Source organism: Cupressus sempervirens, chromosome 7, assembly GCF_028749045.1.
Source record: "Cupressus sempervirens isolate cs-2001-9-10 chromosome 7, ASM2874904v1, whole genome shotgun sequence".
Lineage (NCBI taxonomy): Eukaryota > Viridiplantae > Streptophyta > Pinopsida > Cupressales > Cupressaceae > Cupressus > Cupressus sempervirens.
Window position 1 is genome coordinate 555432349 of NC_143124.1, and position 23736 is coordinate 555456084.

General features: G+C 29.9%; 1 pseudogene; it reads left to right on the plus strand.

Moving 5' to 3' along the window:
- The first annotated feature begins 21828 nt into the window (after positions 1-21828).
- LOC149547984 (uncharacterized) lies at positions 21829-23434 on the plus strand (annotated as a pseudogene).
- Positions 23435-23736: the final 302 nt, after the last annotated feature.

The window sequence follows — 23736 nt, forward strand, 5'->3', positions numbered from 1 at the left end:
CAAAAACAAAATTTACATTTCATCCCAAGTACCTATTGCATTGTCTCCTAAACCCATGAACCATCATAAAGCTAACTCTTTCATTGTTTCTAGAAATAATTTGAGCTCATGGGAATCAGTTTTGTAGTCAAATCTATGATAGAGTATGTCAAACTCAAACAAGAAGGTATCAGGATCTTCAGTTGCAAGGCCATAAAACTTTCGAAGAGTGTTTGGAGGTATATTTTTAAGATTAGCATTGGTTACAAGACTTGGGAGAGGAAATAGAAAAGTAGGTTGTGCCATTACTAGAGGTATTTGATTATGAGTTTGTTCTTGAAAAGGAACATTTGGCACTAGATTGTTAGCAACTGGTGGATTTGGAGTAGTACTAAGAAAACTGGCCAAAATTTTAGCAAAAGGTTGAAGACCACTTGTACCCAAAGGTTCTACTCTTGAGGATAATTCTATAGGAAAAATAGGGCTTGTGTCTGAAAAAAGGAAACTTATCTTCTTCAATTTCTTTATTCAGATTAACAAGTTTCTATGGAAGAAATCTCCCATATTCATCTCATTTTTTGCCTCTTCGATGTATGAAATTAAATTGGTGACTTGTGAATTAAGCACTCAATCTTATGATTTCTAACCAATACACTAATCTAAAAATAGAGGATTCGTAGAGGATTCGTGAAGGTTCCTAGTTTTACACCATCCCGAGCAATGATGCTAAAAAATGGTAGGTTTCCACAATAGGTGAAGATAATCAAACCACTATTCCTCTTACAAGGATACTATATCCATTTTAAGGACTATCTATGCCATTATGAAAATACATTTAAATTGTCAACCCAAGGATGTAAGACTTGAAATGGGTTAGCACAATATGTGCACTAAGTTCCTTTAAGAGTCTTAACATCTATGCTATGGGAACATAAAATTCATGAAAGGAATCTATCTTACTAATACAGAATAGTTTACACACTTAGACTATCTACAGAGAATTGTGGAAACTATGGGAAAGAGAATTCTAAACTAATTAACAATTAAAACATCCACTATGATTGTTTTCCACAAGTTTTATAGAAACTTTCATAGTAATTATGTTATAGGACTAATACAGTAAATCTATCTTAAATAGGAAACCAATAAATGAATCTACTTTACCTAAATCTATTCCACCTCCCAAGTGGGCTCCCTTGGTTGGCTTTAGCTAACTAAGAACACAACATGTAGTCCAAAATCACTCTTTCATTAATGTTCTTCTTTTTCTAAATGACTAAATAATTCGTAGAGAACAAAAAAAAACTTCAGAATCCTTTTTCAACTAACTCCCAACTTTTTCCTTTTCTCCCATATATATAAAGGATTGGACCTTATTACAAACATAACATAAAAGAAACTAGGAGAAAAAATTATCAGGAGAAAAAGGTAGAATGTCAACCATGACTTCAAAACATTGATTAAGCAATAGAATAATAGTTCACAAATAGTGTAACAAGTTGGGTCTCTTAGAATAACTCCCCTCCTAGACATGGCTTATCACCTGGAATTGACTTGTGCCTCTCATGCTATGACCGGTCTTCATTACTCCTTTTTAATATGGTGCTCTCTACTCTTTGTACCACTTCCCCATTTTCTAAAGATTAGAAACATTCAAACCATATGCACAAGCACATTTCTACTCTCATTCAAATATTAAAACATAGCTTAAAACATTTATATGAAATACTACACTTTATATATGATATTAAGAAAGGTATGTTATATCCACTTTAATAGGTTCTAGTTGCATTCAACATAAGTTCATAAGACATTTAAAACAAATATATTCGAAATGTTTTTCACACAACTCAAAGAGTAAGTTTAGGCTATTGTAAGAACTATATCAAATTTGAGAGATTAGTATGCCTCATCAATGTAAATGTATTATTTTAGTATGATTAAATAAATGGTTAAATTAGGTTATTTAATGTATTTATTATTTTGGCTATGTTATTATATACAATTGCACTTGATCACATGTTTTAGTGTGCAAGATTTATATCTCTGGTAGTGGCATATGGAGTTAGTGATTCAGTTGTTCATATTCAACTAATGTCATCCTTATATGTTTGGTGTATCCTGTTTAATTATTGAAATTAAACCCTTTGGTGATTTGATAAATCCAAACTCATTTTCATTATGTGATTAGACCCATGAGTGTCTATGCATTTAGAGGTTTTCATTTATCACAAAAGTTATTAAGAAGTGATCTTATTTTGGTTTAAGGGATTTTCAAGCTTTATTTTAAATAATTTTAATTCCCAATAGCTTTTCCATAGTTGGATTCCAATTTCTTGGAATAGTTTATTTTCATTTGGGTTGAATTAGGGTTTAGCTGGGTGACCTAGTTATTTTCCCTAATTGATTATTTACTCAAAAAGTGAAAAAGTATCCAAAAAGGAATTGTATTCCTCACTTTTCACTTTTAGAAAATAGATTTTGAGATCAAATTTCCAAATCCTCTTTTGTAGGATTATGTTTCTATTTTCTGTAGGAGCTATGGGCATGAGATCATTGTGAGATCGGTCTTGTTCAATCCAACTTGGGGAGTCCTTAGTTTGCCATAATTTTTGGCAACTTCCAAGAGATTTTTACTTGATTGCTTAGTTTTCCATTTTTCCCTTTTGGCTACCAAGCAGGGCTCTCCCATTTTTATGTTTCAGCTTTGTTTCAGCTTTTATTTGTAATATCTATATGTTAGGAAATTGAGAACTAGTGTTCCCCTTCATTTCTAATTGCTAGTTTTGCCTAGTTGGTCAGATATGAACATTTCCCTAATTTTTGGGATGAGGGTTTAGGGTTTTGCACTATTATGTTGGCCATTTTTGTATAAAGCGTATGAACCTAATTTTTATTGGATTTTTGTGGCTTATTCATCCTTGGGGTGAATGGGTTTTATTTTCATTAATTCTTTTCAATGTTGGGTTTTTGAGGTTTCTACCTTGATTTGTGTTTTGCCAATTTTCTCAAGTTTTCTTAGCATGATGTTTGACATGGAATTGGATTATCCATAGGATTTTAGTCTGATCACTATTGTACTTTTATGTTACATTGGGATGCATGTCACATCCATACTCCCAATTTTGTATTCAGTTGAGTGTTATTTTTCTTTTATTCTCATCCAACCCTTGTTTTATGATCTTTGTATTGTTGGTGTGCCATAAATGAGCCTATACACATGCATTTGTTGGGTGCTTGTGAGGCCCAAACTCCTAGTTTTATTTGGTGGAGTTATGTTCATTGGGGTTGGGTTGGGAATATGCATGCTTACAGGCACTCATCCTGTGAGGAGCATGGGTATGTAGAATAGCATGGACGGGCTTCTCTCACAACCTTGGTGACTATTTCCTGGAGGGTTGGCATGAAGAAGTTCTTAACAAGTGATAATTAAATAAACTATTGGGTAATAAATTTAAGATAATGAAATATTATCTGAGCACCCAAAGTTCACACTAGTACACTTAATTATGAGCATCCATAGATGACCTAAGGATGCATTGCATGTGCCTCCATGGGGAATTAATACTACACCATGCTAGATTGAGCTACTTGATGCTAAGCTACTTATCCTCCAATGAGCCCCTACATAGGTGACCCATAGATTGTCTAACCAAGACTTGATCCACTTGTATTATCTCATGATCTTCGTTTTAGTCATCTTTACTGTCTAGTGTGAGTGTTAGCCATGGCCGTTTTATTAATGTATGTTTGTGGTTGGATCATTATCTCCATTAGCATGATGAGAGTGGATCTATGGGTTTCACATGGTTGGGAAGCATAGTTACCTATAGCAGCATAGGGAACTAGTATACAAAGATGGTCTACTTCTAGTTGTAACTAATGCTTGATTTCACTTGGTTTATTGGGTTTTTAGAGTATGTTTCCTTATGATTTATGCTTTAATTGGAATGCTTGGATATCATGTTTAGATGATGTTAGTTTATTTGACACATTCCTTATTTATGATTTTCAACATTTGGTTAGATGATGTGATTCACTTAGTTGGAATATCTATTGCTTTATTGGTATAGCATGTTGGAGATTCTTGTTCTTATGATGTTATTACATAGTAGTAGTGATGCCCTCATAAGATAACTCTGATTGTTTAGTTAGTAGATTGGAATGTTACACACAGGGGATGGCTAGCACCTTCGAGGTTTCATGATTCTATTATGTTTGGGTGGAATTGTACAAGAGTTTAGTTGTTTTTTTTCATTGGATGTTTCTTTCCACATGTTTTCATATATTGCTATGGTTTAGATGGTTAGTTGTATCACTGTCATGCTACTCTTATGTTTAAGTGTCCAAGCCTCAATTTTTGCATCTAGTACTCCCTAGTGTGGAGGTTTTAACTCTCATTCTTCCTTTTGAACTTCCACTAGAACGTTTCTTGCATTCCTAGGGGATAGTGCTTCAATAGAGTGATACTAGAAAGTATCGCATGCCCAAAAGAGATCTATCGTACAATATTGGAAAGTATCACATGCCACTTGGATTTCTATCATATGATATTGGAAGAGTATCACATGACATAGTCAAATCTATTGCCTAGGCCCTATAAGTATTGTATGATAATGTGAGAAATGTCGTACAATATTGGTGAAGTATTTGCCAGGCTATATGGAAATATTGCATGGGCCTATGAGAGAACCTGCTCGAGTGACTTGTGGGCACTTTTGAACTTGACTGAAAGGTTTCAAGAGGTGATTTGCACACCCTCTATAGAGTTCTTGAACCCTAGTATGTGACCTTCTAAATCTAGGATATTTTGGATTTGAATGCATTCTTGACCTTTGTAGCTTTGTCAATTGTGTTCAATAGTTGCACTTGGAGATCTTTCGTATTTTGATTTTTGTTTAATCTTCCATTATGATCCTTGTGATCCATGTATGTTGATTTCCATGTGTGTATATACTTGTTTTAAATTATTTTTATAAAAAAATCTTGGCTTTTATTTATCATTGTTCCAAGGATCTCTAGGTAGTTCACTACGCTTAACTTGCAATTAGCATATGTATAGGCTTTAAAACATCATGCATTGACTTGATCCAATCATCATTTAGATCCTCATCCAATAATCTATCCACTTCAAACCCTTTGTCAAATATTTCCTCCTCTTCATCTATATTTGTTACCTCATTATCTTTGTTTTATTCCACTTTGTCTATGTTTGTTGTCTCTTTATCTCTCACTACCAGTAATTTTATCATATATTCATAATAATTATCAGCCCAAGGACTTATATCACTATGCTCATACCTAATCATATGATAATAAATCACATTCCTCTTTTTCACCTTTCCACCAAAATATATTTTGCATGGACATGGGTACTTGTACATGTTTCCCTCATTGGCTATGCTCTCATCATTTGCATGATATTGACCTATAGTCATCCTTTGATGCTGATCCATTTGTAATGTTATGAATTCCAATATTAATTTAGTTTCTAATTTAAAGAAAAGACACATTGATTTGAAAATAGAGATGCAAAATCATTGTTGAAAGTATCCACTTCTAGTAGAGAGCATGATAAAAAGAAGATGACATTATGATTTTCCTAAGATATATCTTACATTTATTTGACATTAACCTAATCAAAATAAAATATGCACATTTTTTTGGGTTTTGAATTACCATTGAATTTGTTGTAGATAGCCTCATTAACTTCAAATTCTTTACAACAAACTCCAAATTCATTTCCCACCTTTTCAAAAGTTTCCAAGTCCTATCCAAACTCACCCATGCAAGATCTTCAACACTTGTCCATGAGAATAAAAAATGTTACTAACTATGATGAGGTTAATAAAATACAATATTATTGCAAGAGTGATAATAATTTCCATATATGCAAGACAAGGCCTAAAGGGCTAATTTTGGGGTTTGTGGTTTTAGTATTTAAGCTAGAGTGACATGATCATTAAAAGACCATCATAATGTAAGAAGAAAAACAATTTAGAAGAAAAGAATGTGTGATTTCCAATGGGAATATATTACAAACATAAATTAAGTTAAATCTATCCTATCAACAAATTAATACTTGAAATAGTTAAAGATCCCTTCATAATAGTCTACATATCTACGTAAGTAATAAAAAATTTTGTGAGTGATTATTGTGTGCTAATTAGGGAGCAATTAGGAATTGAAATTGATGTCACTAGAGCATAAACCTCATAAGAGTAACAACTCAATATTCAAAACATCTTCAAAACCTCATAAGAGCAGCAACACAATATTTTCATGCACCAATTTTAAAATATTTGACTTACAAAAATATCTCTACACATTGAATATAGTTAAGATGTGGGTACATTTCATGATGTAGAGGGATTTTTGGGCTATAGGATTTAGACAAATATCTTTATAAACTTGTCATGCCCAAAATTTAGGGCAAAAACACACCAATTTTATTATTATTATAAGAAATGACTATGTTGATAAAGGTTGACTATGACTTTCATGACACAATAGGGTTTTGATATAATTCGATATTTTTTTGTTTTTATAATAGACCCTAGTATAACAACCACCATTTTCTATCTTGCAAACTAACTCATCCTTTTAAGGTTGATTCTAAATTTCACTAGTTAATAATATTAATAAAATTAATGTTGTTCATTACATCGTAAGCATTACTAATATAATTTGAGCCTTCATGACAAAGTAATATGTATTTTAGTTAAATCAAATTAATCCAAATACTATATATTATTTTTATTTACCTTTCAATGTTCCATATATAAATTGACAAAAAATTTAAATCTATTAAAACCATTACTACTAAAGTACTATTTAAAACACTAACATTGTCTGACATTAAAACATGCCAATTTAATCCAATTATTTACTTAACATTTAAAGTCTAATTTAAACTCTCATCATAAATTAATTCATCTAATTATTTAAAATTAAATAACTTAACTAACATATACTTAACCAAGTAATAAAAAGAAGTAACTTTTCATGAGAAACTTTACATTCTTTAAAATATAATATTAATATTTAAAACAATAACTAACTACATTTAACTAATACTAAAATAAAATCTAACATAAACAAAACATCTTTTAAATCTAAACTAATATTAAATAATAATTTACTAATCTTAATATAATAATAATAATATTAAATAAATTTTATTTATAATCCTAAAACACAAATTACTAAAATTATCTTAATAAATTGAAATAACATAACAATTTAAAACATCCAACTTTAATAAGTATCTTACTTTACTTAATAACAACTAATTCTAACTTCAACTAACACTAATTAAAAAAAAAAAAACTAACTTAATAAAACAAATATAATTACTAACATTAAAACTTCCTACTAACAAAATATACAAAAAAAAAAAAAAAAAAATCAACTTCCCATGCCTCCTCACACCTACCAAGGCTGTAAAAAAAATGCAGCAAAGGAGATCTCAAAAAGTTGATCAACCATATCAACAAGATAGTTTCAAAAAGGTTTTTATTTTCATCTTTAAAAAAAAAACATGCTAACTTCAAAGATTCTCCATTTTCCTTTCCCAGCCCCCTTGTCATGTCAAGTCTGACATAAGGCCACAAGGAAGATGTTTTTTGCAATCTTGGAGGCCTTGTCAATGCCTAGTATGGGGAGAAGAGAATAGGGAGTTAAGACTTAAATTTTTCTAGGTGAGAGTAAAGTTGGGAACAAAGGAATTTATGAATTAAAGTTAAGTAATTAGGATATTTTAGAATTATACTTTATGTATTTTATTTATTTATTTTAATTTAAAATATTTATTGAATTCAAACAAGGATAATTAAGAGAATCTTCAAAAGCAAAAGCCAACAACATAATGGTAAATTGTGAGCCTCTTATTGAAGAGGTCTTAGGTTCAAATCTACTCGCAATCATGCTTAATAAATAATAATAATACTTAATTACAACACATAATAATTAATCTTGGCTCCAACCTCTTACAGATCAAAAAAAAAAATTAAGAGAATCTTCAAGATTCTCTGTTCAAAAAGGGGAATTAACTTCCTTCCCATACAAATTCCAGAGATCATAATCGCTCAGGGGGGGTAAAAAAAATTTCAAGTCCATTTTTTTTCTGAGTGTTGAAAAATGTGTATGCAAGTAATAATTTTAATAGGAAGGGAAATTATATATCTATATATTTATTTTTCGAAGTATTGGATTTACCAATGTACTTAATTAACCAAGGGGGTTATATTACCATTTTTTTTTTCTTTAGGGTGATAATAGGATTAAATTTAATACTTGAATATTCAAGTTAAAACTTTTTACTTTCTAACACTTATGAAAATTATGAAATGAAGTACTAATCAAACAAAGAATTTTCTTTAACATATTATGAACTTAAATTTCATGATTACATATCATCATGTTATCTAATTAAACTTTAATCAAATGAATACGATTTTGAAGCATAAGAATGTCGTAAGAAGGATGAAACATCATTGTATCCATTTTTTAATAAACATATGCATATAATTGAATTAAGGGAAAAAATCATTTGAAAGAAGAGCACTCTTTTTTCTTAATTCATTCATCTAATTCAAGGACTCCCTTAGGAAAGAACTAGGGAAGAAAACCTGAGATTATAATCATTTCAACAATACATTAAACAATAACATTTTTGCAATAGGATCTTAATCCCAAGAAGAAAACTCTCAAAACATATTTAAATTTAAAAACAACTTTGAATTTCCTACTTGGCTCCATAACCAAGTAGTCATTATGAAATCTGCAACACATCAAGATTTTCATGGAGAGAATGGAACTGACTAGGAGACAAACAATAAAACATGAAGACAAAATCAAACATTTACTCCCATCTAGGTTTGCACAATAGGTTCATCATTGAAATAGACTAGGGAGAAGGTAGATTTTTTCAATAGGAAACTTTAGTCACAACACCATACAGGTGCCCTTTTGGGGCTATAATCACAAGAACTTCTATTCTTCCATTTCTTAAATTCCAAAACTTAAAACATGGTTTGTGTTGATGAGAAGGGGCCTATAACACCATACTCTATCCCTCTCCTAGTCCTAAGGAGAGACTCTACATTGTTGGAGTCCAACTAAAGACCTCCTCCTATGCATGGCCACTTTTTTCCTATCTGAGAGTGAGTAATGTGAATACAACCCATATAATCCTTTCAAAAATCAAAGCAAAATATTAAGAAAAACCCATTTCAATCCCTCCCAAACATATTCATCAAATGCACGAACATACAAATGCAAAGAAAACTACTTAAGAATGAACACAACATGGACACATGAGCTTGAAGGATTTCTACCTTCACAATAAGGTTATGGCAATTGAAATTTGAGATGAGCTTCCCTTCCTTCTCCTTCAATCTTGAATTGCTCTCTAAAACTAGAGGTTGGGTGAACACTCTTTCTCTCTCAAGTTTGCCTCTAAATAAGATTCTAACTCAACTACCTCCAAAATGCAATAACTCCCCCACTTGCCTAAAGGCTTTTAGAGTCTTCTACCTCAACTTGTCATAGGGCTAACCTCAAGGTGGAGTTTAACTTATCCAACTCATAGAAAAACATTCAGTTTTCACAATAAAGTAAAAATGGGATATTTGAGTGACCACAAAAGTCAACAAAAGGGGCTGGAGGGGTGAAAAATGCTCCCAACCCATACCCATACCCATACCCATACCCATACCCCTTAGGTACTTAGTTTTCATTATTTTTAGCCTCTAGGACTAATTAGAGACCTGTCAAAAAGCTTGAAAATTTTGGACTTTCTAACAACCCTAAAAAATCTAAATTAATTACTAATCCTAATTAGGGTAATTAATCTCAATTACTAACCGATTAGTAAAAAGGTCACTAATCTAGTTCAACTTAGATCTTCAGTTTACTTAGTTACTTCTACTTATCATGTTAAAATGAATATATGAGTTATGAGTGTCAAGCGACACTATAAAATTATTGTTACAAAAGATCAACACTTAATTATTACAGAATGATACATTCATTCAATTCATGATACAAATAAAATACAAAAAATGGGGTTTGCATATTTTATTAGACTCAACCTTCATTTTCACAAATGGTGCATAGGGTATAGTTCCATTTCTTTGTTAGATTTCTTGGCTAATAAATCCTACACACTCATTTTGCACATTACTAGCTTGAGAAAATCACATGAATATATTTAAAACTTGTTTGGATAGTCACATAAATCAAAACATAAATCTTTAATTTAAATAACCCTTTCTAACTTTGGCACACACATTTAGACATCAGTAATTACATAATCAATATAACATGACTTTATTCATTAATTCAAATTAAAACACTAGAATAGTCATTGTTAGGCATGCATATACCTAAACATCATAACATCACCAATTGGGCATATTGAACCATCTGAATGCATATAACCTAATCATTGTAGTACCAAAATCAACATCCTCATCATCAGGTGAAAACACCTCATATCATTTTTAGTGAAATTTTAATGTTTAAACAATCAAGATAATGTAGTAGTTCTCGAATCATTGAGTATTAAAATATGGATGTATCAATTGATCTCAATTTTCATTAGGACATTCACAACATAAAAATTACTTCATATTTTTTTCAATATCCTATAATGGTTTTAATAGAGAAATTCATATTTAATAAGTACATATGAGGAGGGACCTTACATCCTCCCCCACTAGCCTTTGACTTCCTCCTAGAAGTCGCACAACTAAAATGTTCATTCCAAGATAGACCTTGTCTAAACTCATACTAAAATTTACTCCTATTGAAAGAATGATTAATAATTCATCTACATACCCATGAATGATAACATATTTGCATAATTATTCTTACTAATAGTGAAGTTCAATCCAAAACTCTGACATGGTTACATTTTCTAGGGTCAAACACTTCTTAAAACATATTGGTCATATATAAATAACTTTCTAATCTAATATAAATATACCTATAGAGTCTCTAGAAATAATAATATAATAAGATATTTTGAATTCCACATACCCACTCATCAGGTGATAGCTATACGAGACTCCCTCAAATGAGGTTTTCTTATAATGCAACTTGGTTCTTAATGCAGGGTTAATCACTTTTCCTTTAGAGTTTCCATGACATATTGATTCTCTAATAGGCCATAAAACAAGTCCATCACTACACATGCACCTTTTGCATTTAAAAATCCATTAGGTTAACTCATAACCTTATCTAGTTATATGCTTGGGTGCAATTTCATTACTCATAATAGTCAAGAAATATTCATGGGTCATATTTTTGAAGTCTTGGGAGAGGGTGGGGCACAAATACTCTCACTAGTAACCCCATACCCTATTGTTACACATCCACTTAATTGTCAAGAATCCTTTTGGTAGGTCCATCATATGTCACTTTGCCAACAAATTTTAGAAGAAAGTGCCTTAAAATTTAAATTTAACATCAAGGAAGAAACATCCAACTCAAAAGTCTAAAATAAAAGATTAAATAGTGGCCACAATAGTAAAAATTTTAATCAAGAAATAAAGACATAACCAAGAGACAAAATAGAACCATCAATAATATGGTTGGCTAAACAACCCTACATCATACTGTTGGCAAAAAGGAAAGAACATTAAAATATCAAATTCTAAGATTAGAAAAATAAGGAAATAAATCCAGTTACTTACAAAATTTACATTATTGACATAATGCGACCATACCAAGGTCTCTAAAGGAAAAGAGGAATCTTGAGTCTTCCAAAAACATTTAAGGGATCTTAAATTGAATTTAGATGGTGATCTAAAGACCATGTCACTCAACCTATGATTGATCCTACATGCTAACTATATACTTCACTTTATCGACATCGCCCTACAATTAGGGTTTATTGTACTAAGGGGTTTGGCATTATTAGAACTCACTCAAAAATGTAATTGCAAGGATACTAAAATGAGTCCCCTTCCATCCTCTTGTTGTTATATTGATTTCTCTTTGAAGAATCTAAAATATGTGGGGACATCAGTGTTAGTTGAGTTGTAATCTAAGTTGTAGTTACAATTCCCAAGTCTCTTATCCTCAATTTTCCATAATTTCACATTAGGGCTCCTACCCCTAGTCTTTCTTAGGTCAAATTCACCACAATATATTTGTTGAAGTTGTGTTATTACTCTCACCAAATTGGTATGATCCTCTCTCTCTCTCTCTCTCTCTCTCTCTCTCTCTATATATATATATATATATATATATATATATATATATATATATATCATGGTTTGTGCTATTCCATTTCTTACACAAGTTCTAATTATCATCCGAGAATGTACTAAATGTTATTGTTCTTATCAATAATCCATAGTTCACATTTTCCTAGTCATAAATGACTTATGAATTCATCCTCAGGTTGTAGGCTGACAACTATGTATGTATAAAATTATTATTAGGATTTTTTCAATGTTTACTTATCCACTCTTACAACTATCTCCTTATTGATGATATAGGTCATCATCATTTTTCTTATCATGCCTTGTGGCTTATAATCCTCTTGTTACTTAACTAATACTAGGTTGATATTTTCATTCGACCCTTTCTTTCTCTATATTGTAGGGTTATAACTGATCCAAGAATTTCAATGTTTAGAGTCTAGGAGAATTCTCTTGATATATAAAATTTAGTATAGCCCATGCTTATTCATTAAGCTTGCTAACATGAATAGACTCACATAACCCTAACTTAGAAGTTTGCATTTTCCTATCTTACCAATTCAATACTATATGTTACATACTTCCCACCATTTAAATTTCATTCTTACCACCATATTTAGCTATAATTTATTCCTCAATTAGGGTTTTATCCCTTAAAAAAGACTAAGATATTCATATTCTTTGCGTGTTCCTAACTAACTCTCTCTTGTTGAAAAGTTTCTTGCATTATTAATCCTATCATTTGAGGTTCGCAAATGTTACTTGTAGATTCTAATTTAGCTCTTGTTTTATTTTTGAGGACTACTAGAACAATATATTTTAAATTCATAATAGGTTAGAGGTATCCCAATAACTTGGTAATGTGGTATACTCTTGAAGTGTTACCTTCTTATTTACTCACCATTCATTTTATCTATTCAATATTTTAACCTGAAGGTACAAAATTTTAATTATGAAAATCATAGGTTTCCTTTACTTATGTTGTAATGTCTAAATCAATACTAGTCTCCTTGATCACTTCCATATTTGATATGAGTTTAAATTCTCCCACGAGTGATCGTGTCAGACTTAATCAGATTTTTACTATAGATGATGTGAAACACTTCCTCTCCAATTAGTAGGTAATGTCCTTGTTTCCACTCTCATGATTCAAAGTTGTTTTAAGGTTCTTAATTTAGTTTTGTCTTGAAGTGATTGTGTTCAATATAATTTTGAATTCTTTATGAGATCACAATATACTTTAATATAATTATAACATTATTGCATCTAATCAGTTGTTTTCAGTCATTAAGGTAGGGTTATCTATTTATGGTAGACCATTTACAATCATTAATATTAATTCGAAGTTTTGCTTATGTTTAGTCATTAGTGTCATTGTTTAGGAAGAATACATTATCTCCTTAAAATTTTGTAAGGAGAATTCCCTGCTTCATATGGTAGTATTTAAATGTCCTCACTTAACATGGATCAATTGTTGCCCAAGTGTCATGAACCTAGGCTCTAATACCAAAATGTCATGCCCAAAATTCGGGGCAAAAACACACCAATTTTAAAAAATTATTATAAGAAATGACTATGTTGATAAAGGTTGACAATGACTTTCATGAAACAATAAGGTTTTGTTATAAATCAATATTTTTTTTTTTTATAATAGACCCTAGTATAACAACCACCATTTGTTATCTTGTGAACCAACTCATCCTTTTAAAGTTGATCCTAAATTTCACTAGTTAATAATATTAATAAAATTAATGTTGTCCATTACATCCTAAACATTACTAATATAATTTGAGCCCTCATGACAAAGTAATATATATTTTAGTTGAATTAAATTAATCCAAAACTAAATATTATTATTATTTACCTTTCAATATTCAATACATAAATTGACAAAACATTTAAATCTATTAAAACCATTAATACTAAAGGACTATTTAAAACACTAACATTGTGTAACATTTTAACATGCCAATTTAATCCAATTATTTACTTAACATTTAAAGTCTAATTTAAACTCTCATCATTAATTCATCTAATTATTTAAAATTAAATAACTTAACTAACATATACTTAAACAAGCAATAAAAACAAATAACTTTTAATGAGAAAATTTTACACTCTTTAAAATATAATATTAATATTTAAAATAATAACTAACTACATTTAACTAATACTAAAATAAAACCTAACATAAACAAAACATCTTTTACATATAAACTAATACTAAATAATAGTTACTAATCTTATAATAATAATAATAATAATAAATGTTATTTATAATCTTAAAATACTAATTACTAAAAGTATCTTAATAAATTAAAATAACATAACAATTTAAACATCCAACTTTAATAAGTATCTTACTTTACTTAATAACAACTAATTCTAACTTCAACTAACACTAATTTAAAAATAACACTAACTTAATAAAACAAATATAATTACTAACATTAAAACTTCCTACTAACAAAATATACAAAAAAAATGAATTAAAAAAAAAAACATTAACTTCCCATGCCTCCTCACACCTACCAAGGCTGCAAAAAAAAAAATGCACCAAAAGAGATCTCAAAAAGTTGATTAGCCATGTCAACAATATAGTTTCAAAAAGGTTTTTATTTTCATCTTTAAAAAAAAAACATGCTAACTTCAAAGATTCTCCATTTTCCTTGCCTAGTCCACTTGTTTAACATAGGGCCACATGAAAGATATTCCTTGCAACCTTGGAGGCCACATGAAAGATATTTAAAATATTTATTGAATTCAAACAAGGATAATTAAGAGAATCTTAAGGATTCTCTGTTCAAAAAGGGGAATTAACTTCCGCCCCATACAAATTCTGAAGAGCATAATTGCTCTAGGGGGATAATTTTTTTTGCAAGTCCATTTTTTTTGTAAGTGTTGAAAAACGTGTATGCAAGTAACAATTTCAATGGGAAGGGAAATTATACATCTATATATTTATTTTTCTAAGTATTGGATTGACCAGTTTACTTAATTAACCAAGGGGGTTGTATTACTATTTTTTTTTTAAAGGTGATAATAGGATTAAATGTAATACTTGAATATTTGAGTTGAAACTTTTTACTTTCTAACACTTATGAAAATTACGAAATGAAGTACCAATCAAAAAAAAAAATTTCTTTAACATATTATGAACTTAAATTCCATAATTACATATCATCATTTTATCTAATTAAACTTTAATCAAATGAATACAATTTTGAAGCATAAGAATGTTGTAGGAAGGACAAAACATCATTGTATCCACTTTTTAATAAACATATGCATATAACTAAATTACAAGAAAAATCGTATGAAAGAAAAGAACTCCTTTTAAAAAAAAAATTCATTCATTTGATTCAAGGACTCCCTCGAGAAAGAACTAGGCAAGAAAACCCGAGATCATAATTGTTTTAACAATACATTAAACAATAATGTTTTTGCAATAGGATGTTAATCCCAAGGAGAAAACTCCCAAACATATTTAAATTTAAAAATAATTCTGAATTTCCTACTTGGCTCCACAACTGGGTAACCATTATGAAATCTACAACACATCAAGATACTCATGGAGAGAATGAAAATGACTAGGAGACAAACAATAAAACGTGAAGGAAAAATCAAACATTTACTCCCATCCAGGTTTGCACAATAGGTTTATCATTGAACTAGACTAAGGAGAAGGTGGATTTTTTCAAAGTAGACATCAGTCACAACACCATACAGGTGCCCTTTTAGGGCTATAATCACAAGAACTTCTATTCTTCCATTTCCTAAATTCCAAAACTTGAAACATGGTTTGTGCTAATGAGTAGGGGCCCATAACACCCTACTCTCTCCCTCTCCTTTTTCTGAGGAGAGACTTTGCACTGTTGGAGTCCAACTAAAGACCTCCTCTTGTTCATGGCCACTTTTTCCCTATCTAAGGGTGAGTAATGCCAATACAACCCATACAATTCCTTCAAAAATCAAGAAAAAATACTAAGAAAAAACATTTAAGAAAAACTCATTTCAATCCCTCCCAACATATTCATCAAATACACAAACATACATATGCAAAAAAAACTACTTAAGAATGAACACAACATGGACACATGAGCTTGAAGGATTCCTACCTTCACATTGATAAGGTTATGGAAAATTAAAATTTTAGATGAGCTTCCCTTCCTTCTCTTTCAATCCTGAATTGCTTTCTAAAACTAGAGGTTGGGTGAGCACTCTTTCTCTCTCAAATTTGCCTCTAAATAAGATTCTAACTCAACTACCTCCAAAATGCAATAACTCATCCACTTGCCTAAAGGCTTCTAGAGTCTTCTAAATCAACTTTTCATAAGGCTAACCTCAAGGTGGAGTTTAACTTATCCAACTCATAGGAAAATATTCAAATTTCGTAATAAAGCAAAAATAGGATATTTGAGTGATCACAAAAGTCAACAAAAGTAGCTAGAGGGGTGGAAAATGCTCCCAACCGATACCCATACCCCTTAGGTACTTAATTTTTATGATTTTTGGCCTCGAGGGTTAATTAGGAACCTATCAAAAAGCTTAAAAATTTTGGACTTTCTAACGACCCTCAAAAAATGCAAAATTAGTCACTAATCCTAATAAAGGTAATTAATATCGATTACTAACTGATTAGTAAAAAGGTCACTAATCTAGTCCAACTTAGATCTTCATGTTATTCGGTTACTCCTACTTATCATGCTGAAATGCATATAGGAGTTACGAGTGTCAAATGACACTATAAAATTATTGTTACAAAATATCAACACTTATTGATTATAGAATGATCCATTCATTCAATTCACGATACAAATAAAATACAAACAACAGAGTTTGCATCTTTTATTAGACTCAACCCTAGTTTTCACAAATAGTACATAGGGTTTAGTTCCATGTCTCCATTAGATTCTATGGCTAATAAATCCTGCACACTCATTTCACACATCAGTAGCTCGAGAAAATCACATGCATATATTTAAAACTTATTTGGATAGTCACATAAATCAAAATTTAAATCTTTCATTTAAATAACCCTTTCTAACTTCGTCACACACATTTAGTCATCAATAATTACATAATCAATATAACATAACTTTATTCATTAATTCTGATTAAAATACTAGAATAATCATTATTAGGCATGCATATACCTAAACATCATAACATCACCAATAGGTCATACTGAACCATTTGAATGCATATAACCTAATCATTATGGTACCAAAATAAACGTCCTCATCATCAAGTGAAAACACCTCATATCATTGTTAGTGAAATTTTAATGTTTAAACAGTCGAGATAATGCAGTAGTTCTCGAATCACTAAGTATTAAGATATGGATGTATCAACTTATCTCAATTTTCATTACTTTATATTTGTTTCAATCTTTTATAATAGTTTTAACAGAGAAATTCATATTTAATAAGTACATACAAGGAGGGACCTTACAAAACTACTTAAAACTCCTTGTACTTGTTAAGTGATGCAAAGGAACCTTATGGCTCCAAAGGGTAAAAAATCAAACCCACCTTATCCCAAAGATTCTAGGACCAAAAATAACTTCTTCCAACAAAATTTTATATGAAACAATTGGTTTAAAATCTTCAAGAACTCCACAAGTATGCAAACTCAACTTTGACATGCAACTAGGTCTATTAGCCTAATTAGCCCTCCAATGTTGTCCTCTTCCAATTTTCTCCAAGATTTCACAAAAAATAAGTCAAATAAATTATATATTTGGATATCCATTTGGCTTCTCTATAATATATCAAAATCTTAGGTAGGGTTTTTTTGGACCGTGTCTCTTCTGTTACACTATGGGCCTCTTTTTAGGCATAAAAACCCCTCTATTTACAAAAGGAACTATAAGGAATAATAATTTCCCAATCCTATCATTTGGTATATAATTGTAATATGATCCCAAACTAAGGATTATTCAATTAGTTTGAAGCCAAAAACTCTGTATAAATGTATTCTATGAAACCCTCACCAAACAAGCCAAAATTAAGGGTTTTCTAGAAAACTGCTTTCCCAACACTTATGAAACTTAACCAATATTATTGCACCCTATCCTTGACTTAATTAATAAATTATAATCATAAAATAATTCTCTACTTCAATAATATCTCTCACTACTATAGTCTTGGCTCATTTTTTATGCATATTTCCCACTAGTCTTCATGATGTACACCCTCAAACTTCACTATTTTTGAAATTTTTTGTTAGTAATTATATCATAAAAATAAAATGAAACCCAATGTATGAGAATTATACCCTAGCAGTCATATAATGGATCCATACATCTTAAAAACCTTCAAAATCACAAAGATACTCATTTAATCCTTGCAATACATGTTGTTAGATACTCAATCAACTAAGGTAATAGGATGAGACTTTATTAGTTCTAAGATTTCAATTATAATAGATTGAAAGGTATGAACAATCTCTCTAGATCTACTTATCATGTATAAGATGAAATATTGTCATAAAAGTCATGAAAGACCAAAGTGATCTATTAGACATTTATTTCAATATTAATGACAAAGAAATAAATAGTTATAGACCAAAAAATAAAGGAACACTATTATTTCTAATGAGGATAGTATTATTCAAAGTTTATTTTTCTTTTAGAAAAGAGTGATTTGTTATTATAATATTTTTGTTAATATTGTTAGAAATAATGATGGAGGAGAGAATGACCTAAATGATGCATTAAGATAGTGAATGAAATATAAAGTCTAAGATCAAAGATCTTCTCATAGATAAATATTTGTGTATTAATGTCAAAGGCATTAGTTATAATGCACTAGGATATAGATAATATACATTTCATAGTTTTATTCATAGTTCTTGGTAGGTTACATTAACTATTTATGGGGATATGGTCATATTTTTAATGCAACTAGCAATGATTTTCATGAAGGATTGAATCAAGGATGGTAGTGCTATAATTGGCTATCATTAAATTATCAAGAAAAGTGCATGAGCAATTGTGAAATTGAAAAAGAGGCTATGACAGTACCATAAATCAAAGAAAACAATGCATTAATTTCATAACTATTAAATTGGGGTTACAATGATCAAGGAAAGATAATGAACTCTTGATGTAGAGACTAAGGGTTCAAATAAGTAACATGTAAACATATTTCTTAATAATGGCCTATGATTGCAAACTATCCTTCAATTTGATAATGACTTATTAATCATATAGTCCTGAAACTTGGTTCAAAATCTCCAAAATGATAACCCAACACCTCAAACATCTTTTAAATGACAAATATAACCTTATAAAATAATATATTGTGACCAAGAATATAAATAACACATATTGGTTATACCTCCTCAGTCCTCACAATTTCACAAATTATTCTTACAAACTTGTAACTCTCTCCTAAGGGATGTTAGACCATAACTTATAAATTAAACAATGAAATCAAAAAATAAATGCATATTAAGATACCCTTCTAGACCATAAAAAGAATAATAAAAAATCAGCACATGTTGTTTTGTAATAAGAGCTTCAATTAAGTAATAGTATCTTTGATTTAAAGCCTAATTAAGACAACAAATGGAGTAAATTTTTATGTAATTTAAAAATTAGATCTCATATTCATAATCTAAAACTATTTTTAAGTACCCATTTGGATTTTTTACAATATTTCTCAAAAATTCCATGTGTTGTTAAAAAAAAACCTTAAAAAAATTTGATTGATTGCTGATTTTTAAAGACCAATTAGGTTGCTTTTCTAAAGGACTTAGCAATAAAACTTCACATCTAACCCCAAATTTCCCTTAGACCCCCTTCTTAAGTCCTAAATTATAAAAAAAACTTGCACGATTAGAAAAACTCCTGTATACATAAAGCAACAAAAACCTCATTTGAGGCAATTCCAAGAGGGTTTTGGGGAAAACTATATCAAGGGTCTTTACCGACCTTATCAATGCTTCAAAAAGATTTTCTAATGCTCTTGAAACATTCATAGACTCTCACACACAATATATGTATATATATATATATATATATGTATATATATATATATATGTATGTATGTATGTATGTATGTATGTATGTATGTATGTATGTATGTATGTATGTATGTATTTATGTATATATATATGTATATACATATATATGTATGTATATGTATGTATATATATGTATGTATATGTATATGTATATGCACACACATATATATATATGTGTGTGTGTGTGTGTACATATATATACATATGTATACAATACATATACATATACATATACATATACGTATACATACACACACACGTGCGCGTGTGCGCGCACACACACACACACACACACACACACAAAGATAAGATATCATGGAAATATTAGGAAAAAACATGATTTTAAAATAAGGCTTTGGGTATGAAAGGATACCTTTCAAAAATCCCTTTTAGTGATTTCAAGTTTTGATATGTAAATGGCTCTCAATTTTAAGGTACACAATAAGAGTTTTTTTAATCGTATTCTTTATTGACCTTACGAATTCTTCAAAAAGATTTGTTAATGCCTGCAAAACATTCATAGAATCTCACAAAAGATATTATTCTTCATATATATATATATCCACTAAGACAATAAAATTATATTTTTTCATTTTCTTTGCCACTCTCAAATAATAATATATAGAAATAAGACATCATGGAAATATTAGAAAAATATATGATTTGAAAATAAAGCTATGCATGTGAAAGGATGCCTTTCAAACATCCCTTTTAGTGACTTCAAGTTTTGATATGTAAATGTCTCAAATTTAAGGTACACAGTAAGAGTTTTTTTAATAGTATACTCCATTAGCAAACTCTACCCATTGTTGCCATAGTAGAATATTTCTTGGCAATAGAATTCAAGAATTTAATAAATATAAATATAATTATGGCTTCCTAAAGCAATTTTCTATCTCACCTACACTGAAAAATCACTACAAACTACCTCATATGATTTTCTTGTTGTTGGAGAAGATGCAATCAATGAAAATGATAAGATTGGTAGGCAAGAAAGATCAAGTATCTCAACTTGTGAGGTTTTTTTTTTATATGGATGAAAAAAATGAACATGACTATTCCTTTCACTTTCCAATAACTTCCATTTGCTGAGCTCAATTCAAAAAAATTTAGCAAAGTAGACAAGGTGCCACCTCTACATTTAGTAGATGAAAACTTTTGGTACAATGTTCTTTTCCTCCCCTTCTTCTCTCTCTTTTCAAACTTTTATCAATAGTTTTCTCATTTTTAGTATTTTAATTTCTGATGTATTGAAATAAATAAACAAAGTTGCATACTCCAAATTGTATTTGTATTTCTCTATTTTGTTTGATATTATTTTGTTGTATATTGTTAGGGACTTATAAATAGAGTTCTTGGTTTTTCCAACATATTAAGAGATAGTAGTAATTCATGTTTTTTATTTGTTGGAATTTTATTTTATGTGTACCTAGCTTCTATTTTCTAAAAAACAATGATTGAAATAATAGAATAGATTGATGTTCTCTCAAGTTTTAAGAAAAGAAAAAATCTTTGGTATGTTGCTCATGTGGGTTATACTTATTCCCTAGACTATAAGTGATTTATCTCTAAATGGAACTATTTAGATATAGTTAGCTTTCCAAATATGGGAAGTGCACCTTGTTGTCACAAAGAAAATATCAAAAGGGTTCCATGGTCCACTAAAGAAGATGCAAATCTCAAGGATTTTATAGAACTTAACAATATTGGTGGGAATTGGATTGCTCTTCCTCAAAATGCAAGTACAACACAAAGTTCTCATCTCTTGCCCTTCACTTTGTTTAACAATGTCATGCATTTCATATCCTTTTTCTTTCCCATATGATCTAGTAGAGATGTAATGTATGGTTAGTAAACCCTAATGTGTTTTCTTTTCTTTACAGGTTTGAAGAGGTATGAAAAGAGTTGTAAGTTGAGGTGTTTGATCTATTTGAGGCTAGTTATAAGGCATGGTGGGTTCTGAGGAGAGGAAGACAATGTTATTTGCAGCCTCTATTAAAACATTAGGAGGAAGTATTATGTAGTATAGAGAGTATCTTGAAGTTTCAAATTAAGGTTTAGATTTATCTATGTAAATGACTTGTAATATATTAATAAATCAAATTTTAGATATTTTTTATTTAAATTTTTGTATGTCTTTTTTTGAATAATATTTTGAATCATAGAGTGTGATTTGAAATATTGGTAGAAGGTGCTAAATCTAGAAGTTCGCAAATTGAATCAATATGAATTCTTGAAATAAAATTCCTTTAGTACTAATGCTTTGCTTATTATTTTGTGCAAGTGGTCTATAATTGTAGCTTACTCATCTATAAGAAAAAATAATGAAACAAGAAATTACTAGAGTACAAGATTGAAGAAAAACTTCTTGTGATGAGAAGAGAGCTTCAAAATCACAAGGTTAAAGTATATAATCATAGAATAACAACCCAAGAGGGGTTTATATTTCATAAGGTATGTCTATTGAATCCACCATGAATGCAATTATGTTTTTAATGACAAGAAATGAGAGCTTCTATATGCCAGATCCTTTATATTATGTGGGTATGGATCCATCCTATACATTTGGCCACAATGCTTTAGTAAATCCTCAAGTTTTACAACATGTTGTTGCAACAAGCTTTCCTAATTTCTCAACTTTTAAACACACCTTAAGCTTTTGAAAATATCCTTCTTAAGTTGTAGAGGGACTCATTATGTTAGATAACACAATTCTTAAAAAGCTAACCATGAGGAGTGAATGTGCACTTAGTAAGAGTTCAACAAATATTACCAATAATAATGGATTTTAGTCATCTTCCTCAAATGGTAGCTCCCAAATATAATTCTCCCCTAGCTACCTTTGATCATTTATTATTCCATGAATCTTGTGAAGAATCCTTGAAAATTAATATGAAATCAGAACCATATGGTGTATTTAACCTCAATGCTTCCATAACATTTAGAGATGGTACAGCTCCAACACAAAGGGAAATTATATTAAGCTTGATTGGTTAGATGAAAATGGGCTTAGTTCATCTCAAGATTAGATATTTTTGAGCTATTAGTTTCTATAGGAGCAATTAAATAAGTTAATGCAATTGAATAATTATAATTCCTTCATGGAATAGAAAGAAGACATATGTGACTATTCATTATGCAAAGATAGTACACATGCAGAGATTGTTACCACTTGTTGGCCTACACAACTACTTCCTAAATTTGATGCCTGAGGTTTATTTCCCTAAATATTCTCATCTTCTTCCTAATAAAAATAATTACATTAATTTGGGTTAGATACTCATCTAAATGTAAATTTGAGGTGGATTGTGTTTATCTTTCTAGATTCTCTATGTATTACCTATACTAATTACAAATAAAGAGTTGTAGATTTTCCAGATTGGATTTAATATATGTTATCTCCAATTTATTTTTCTAATCTAGGTGATTTTTTGTGTATTAAATCTTTACCTGTGGGTGCATTTTTCTTTTTATGTACAAATCTGATGATAGAAGTTAACTTAGTCTTTTAGCT